This window comes from Penaeus monodon, chromosome 38 (genome assembly GCF_015228065.2).
Source record: "Penaeus monodon isolate SGIC_2016 chromosome 38, NSTDA_Pmon_1, whole genome shotgun sequence".
Lineage (NCBI taxonomy): Eukaryota > Metazoa > Arthropoda > Malacostraca > Decapoda > Penaeidae > Penaeus > Penaeus monodon.
Genome location: NC_051423.1, coordinates 18,521,101 through 18,527,308, shown reverse-complemented (window position 1 = coordinate 18,527,308; position 6,208 = coordinate 18,521,101).

The following is a 6,208-nucleotide window of genomic DNA, read 5'->3' as shown; positions in this document are numbered from 1 at the left end:
ATCTATATATAGTAGTTTATATGCTATATAGATAGACATACTAGGTGATATAATATGTGTTATAGATATAGAATATCTATACTATATATAGTAGTATTTATATACTATATATATTATATATATATATAATTTATATATTAAGATATATATATATATATATTATATATATATAATATGGTGTGTGTGTGTGTTTGTGTGTGTGTGTGTGTTGTTGTGTGTGGTTATGTCCATATACATAACCTATCTACTAATACTAAAATAATGGTAGCGATTTTTGCACACACTCCCAGTGGGCACTCGAGTGGACATTAATTTTACCATTCAATAAATAAGTCTATGTACTGAGGTATATTTAGAAAAATAGATTAGTTGGCCATTACGCATTTGATATTCAGCTACTAGTTGCACACTTCTTTAAGCAGGTCATTTGGCCGGTTCATACCTTGAGTGCCCTGGGTTCGAGCCCTGTCAGGGAGATAGATTGAGATTTGCGAGTTCTAGCTTCCGCCCCGGCCTTCATAATGGCCTGGCCTGTGTCATTTTATAGTTCTGTCCTCATTTTGTTCTCTGACACTCGGATGCTTTACCGTAGCCGTGGTGTAAGCATACCGCATAATCTCCTTTACCAGCACGACGGCTGTTGTCGGGACCTGGTCTTAGGAATTTGTCCTGACTCACAATTCTCTAAGTAATGTACTAGGTGGTGGTTCGGCTCGCCGCAAAATGGGCCATACAACACATTTCTTTCACGTAATTGTCCCTGTGTTCATTCTGCCATGCACAATGGAAACTCTAGAACCATTCTGTTGAGAATGACTTCAGTACCTCTGTCGATTTTATTTCAGAGAGTGCAAGTGGGTCATGCTTGTGGCGTCTGAGTACCAGCTGGACCCGGAGGATGATTCTCGTTTCCTCCCTGTGAAGCTGCAGGAGGAATGTAATGAGCGGCCGCTGTACACCTCTTCCTAAGTAAATTTTCGCTTGGTTGTATAATCATGGGATTAGGGTGCATACCTCCTGCCAATGGTCGCTAGTCTGACAGCAGCTCGTTCCCTCTGATGCTAATGTGGCTGGGGACCCGTTTTATGATCACTCTTCTACCCTGTGCAAGAATCCTCTGTGCTTATTGTGAGGATAGAATGCAAAGAGATGTTTCTTTGGTGAGCGCTGCTGAAGGCAGTCCAATGGCTGCCCTGGAGTCTGTATGGTTTTTTATGACCACGTGCCTTCCCTCAGGAACGCGTGCCTCGGGCTGCACAATGATTGCAACTCCTTTCGGCTGTAGCTAGGAGGTGTTGTCTGTTACCCTTAGGGATTTTGTGGCATTCCTTGTTGCAAGCAGTGGGCTCAAGGGATCCACTGATCCATCCGTGAAGTATGTTTCTACTACCCGAAGAAGTGATGGTTTGGCATGACCCCTGGTTTCTGCCTTTAGACTAGGCCGTGGGGTTTTGTTCTTTTTTTGTCAGGCTCATGATAGAAAAACTCTATCGAGGTTTGTGCCAACGGCAGGGTTTTCGACAAAGTCAGGTGGGGGGAGTTTTAACATGCCCTTAGCAAGAAGCTGGTTCGTCGCGCTGAATGGCGTCTTAACACCCTGGCTCGTGTGAGCAGCTAGTTGTTTGCTAAGAGCTCATTATCTTGTTCCTAGGCATCTGACTATTTTTTGTCTAGGATTGTATTCCTGGGAGCTTGGATGACTTTTGATAAATTGTGCTGCCATTAGATCGATTCGTGAATTCAGGGCGAGAAGGTTTGCCTCTAGAAGGCGGTTGAGGACCTTCGTCCACCTTGGGGCACCCCTAATGACCCTGGCAGCTTCATTTTGTCTTTATGAATATTCTTACTGCCAATCAAGCGTGGGGAGGCACCCGTCCACACTGACCGGACAGTATGTACATAGAATGATCTTAGTACTTTGTGGTCTGGCTCCTATACGTCTCCCACTCATTAATCTCATAACAGACAGTCTTAGATTAGTTCGTGTCAACCAGGTACTGGACCTCCTTCTGATGGAGAGGATCCCGGTCTATCCTTACCCCAATGTAGAGGTAGTCCAATGAACCCACTCAGTCCATTCCCTGGATTTTAGACTTGTGCTTGACTTTATGTCTCAGAGCCATGGCTTTGGATTTGGCTGCAGAGATCTTTAGCCCTGTCCTACAAACTCCTCAGACACAAGGTCCAGACACGCTGGGCTAAATGAATCTTGCATCCCATTAGGAGGTTTCTGTTTAGGATTGCAGGACCATTAAGGTGTTATAAAGGGCTGGACTGAGAAACCCACCCTGTGGCGTTTCCAATCTCTAGTGACATGTGCTGTGATAGTGACCTTGGAATTTGACTCGGGGCTTTCCTGTTCCTGAAGTATTCACCTATCCAAGCCCAAGAGCTTTCCCTCTGATTCCTTCTGGATCAGGCTCTCCTGAATGGCAAAGGATTGCTAATTCGAAGGCCTTCTCCCGGTCAACAAATACTACCACAAGATGTGCCCGTGCTAATTGTACTTAAGAGCGTGCTATGTTGTGAACTGTGGCCGCATGCCCCTGGTGAACCCGTTTTTGGCTGCTCAGGCAGGGTTATTTTTCGAATATCAATGCGCCTTGCATCATTCCAATTTTCATAAATTACCAAGGGATGAATTTTAATCGGAAGTACCGCCATCCAAATTACCAGTTCAGCTCTCTGGATTTAACTCGCAATATATATAGTATATATATATATATATATAATATATAGAGGTATATATATAGATATGTATATATATATGAATATATATATAGATATGTATATATATATGCATTGTATATATACATAGACCATATATCTATGTATACATTACAATATATATATATATATATATATATATATAACTATTATATGTATTATATTATATACATACTTACATCTATCTATATTATATATATATATATATATATATATATTATATATATATTTATATATAAAATACATTTTTTTAATATAAATAATAATATATATATAAAAATGCATTTTGGTGTGTGATATATATATATATATAAAAATCATACTTTTAAAATATTATATATATATATATTATATTTAAAATTAATATATATATAAAATTATAAAAACATATTATATATATAATATATTATATATTTTAATATATATATAAAATTTTATATATTTTTTATTCATATAATATTTTTTATATATTATATATTTTATATATATATAAAATTATATATATTACAATTTTCATAATGTTTATATATATAACTTCATATATATATATTATAATATATATATTATATATATAATATATTGTGTGTGTGTGTGTGTGTGTGTGGGTGTGTGGTGTGTTTGGGGTTGTGTGTGTGTGTGGTAGTGTTGTGTTGAATTATAATTATTAATATATAATATATATTATATTTATATATATTAAAATATTATAATATATATATAATTATACTTATTATATACAATATTTACTATATATATATAATTATATTTTAATATATTTTATAATGTTTTGGATATATGTGCTTATTATGTAAAATATAATTAATGTGTATTTAAATATATATCTATATAGTATAAAGTACATATATGATGTATATTTATATTAAATATGGGTTTAGTATAATATATATTATATATATATATATTATATATATATGTTATATATATATATTGTTACCCGACCCGCCTCGTCCTTCCCCCAAACAAAGGGCAGCTAGGCAGACGGCGTGCTACCCAGGGTCGTGAATGAAAGTCCAAAGGCCCAAAGCACCACAGGGCCCCAGAACACCAAGAGGGGAAACTCCAAGTGGCGAGGCAGGGCACGAAATAAATTTCCCCGTACACTTTTCATAGGGACAAAACAGGGGGAAACCCGCATGTCACATGCACGATACAGCTTATAACAGGGCAAACCAAAATTTATAAGGGGCCAAAGGGGCACCAGGGTCTTCACGGGCACACCTACTGTGTCCCCCCGGGGTTTTCCTCCGCGCCCCCCCGCTCACAACCAGTTGGTCCGTTTGCCCGGTCCCTTCAGTTAAAACATGGCCCCCGGTCATCCTTTTCATTTTAACCATGTTTCGCACAGAGACAAGACCCACTGGCGTACACTTCTCCCCCCCATCAAGCGACGACCCGTCTGGGGCCCGAATATCTAACCTGAAACAAACTACAGAAAATTTAAAAAAATTCGTTCCAGAACACAAAAATCTTTTATCCAGCGCGGCTTTTTCTTCGCTCTCGCTGGGGGCGCCTGGAGGAGGTGTGGGCGGCGGTAGATTGCAGTGGGTCCAAGGGGTATCTCCTGCCCCAAGACCTGCTCGGTCACCACTGACTCTGTTGGGGATCGCCCCCACCGTCCAAAAGCTCGTTTTCCTCTTTTTCCGGTCAGCTCTGCCACGTCCTCATCGCCGCTTTTTGGGGCTAACGCATCTTCTTTTTCACCATGGCCCCAGGGTAGCTTCCGGCCCCTGTAACCCACAGCCGGTGGGCCAAGTCCCGAGGAAGTCAGGCAACGGCCCACACCAAACCAACTCCTCGCTCCCCCAGTCCTTTTTGGACCTCCCCTTCCTCACAAGTGCCCAGCTTTGCACCCCTGGCACCTTCTGGGTTATCGGAGAAATTTTGGGTACCAAAACGTAACTAACCCCCTTTCCCCTGGCCAACAAGGCTCCGCCCAACCCCTACGCCTCAGCCAGTGCAGGGTTTGGATGGGCCACGAGGGGCCCTCTACTCCCACTTCCCCTTTCCCCTTGACACAAAAACCGGGTTCTAGACTCTGTCCTGGGGGCAAAAGGGGCGTCGCTCAGCCATAATATTTGCACAGGCAACCTCTGGGAAGCAAGGGCACATCTTCCCCGTGCACCCTCCCAGCTTCCGTCCAAGGTCGACCACGCCTTACTCTGCCAGGTAGTAAAGGGGCCCAGAAAGCAGTGCTCGTCCAGATCGGCCACATACACCGGGCACCGCGCCCCGTGCTGCCCTCGCCAATGACCTCCACTGGCCCCTGAGCTGCAAAAATCCCCGTGACACCACAAAGCTTGTGGGCTTTTGGAAGTCGCTAGTGGCCAACATATAGGCCGCACTAGGGTTTTTCTCCCCCCAGTTCCACGTCGGGCGGCATGGCTTCCCTCTTGACCCCCACTGCATCGTGCTGGTTCACGGCAGCTTACCCAAGCGGGGCCCGGGGAATCGAGGAGGCGGGTTTCGGCCCCCTTCTCCAGCCTGCCCGAGTTTTCCTCCGTACCCTTCCCTTTGCCTTGGACATGCACTCAGATGGTGACATACTGCCACAGTCTTGCAGCACTGTGGAAGGCATCAGAATTCGTCTGGTTGGGGAGTGTCTCCGCTCCCCAACACGGACTACATCGGGCCCCTTTTCCTTACCACACCCCAACATAAGCCTTGAAAAGTGCTCGGGCTCACCTTCCTAAATGCTATCTTCTCCACTTTAGCCTTCCAGCCCGGAAGTCATGGCGGGGCTGAGCAGCTGGCCCTAGGCCACTGGGTTGCCTTCAGAAGGCCTCGAAAATCCAAGGCCCTCGCCAGCGCCACCTGCAGGTCCTCAGGTGTGCCTGCTAGACGTAGATTTGCAGCAGCTGGTCCTGCAAAGCGTTCAACAAAGAATCGCGGGCCAGGACCCCGATATCATCTCTTCCGCAGCCGCATGGTACAACCCTCCTTACCAGTGCCTCCACATTTTGTGCCAGCTGGGACAGTTGTCTCGCCACGCTCACGTGTCTGCTTCTTCAAGTGGGCCCGATATACCTCGGCCTGGTGGTGGTGCCCGAAACGGCGTTTCAAAGCCTCCACCACGCTGGTGTAAGAGGCATGTTGGGATGGCGGCAGATGCCCCAGCACTTCCACCCGGGGGGGCCCCTTAGCGCTGTTTCCAGCTGCAGGGCCTTCTCTCCCGGCTCCAGCCCTGGGCAGATGCCAGCATTCAAATTGGGCGCTATGCCTCCCAGGCCACCTCCGTCGACTCAGCTGCTACGCCTCACAGAAGTCGGAGGCCGAGGGGCTGCAGGGGAGACGCGTGCCGTAACTAAACGCCTGGGGGGGGGGAGGCAACGAGGCTGTTGACGGGTCCGAGTTTGCCGCCACCTATTCCAGGGAGCGGTTCCGATGGGCCCAGCCTTCTCAGCGGCCACGGCTCCGCACGATGCTGCGAGGCCGGGGTTCCCGCCACGGACCAGGCAGACCC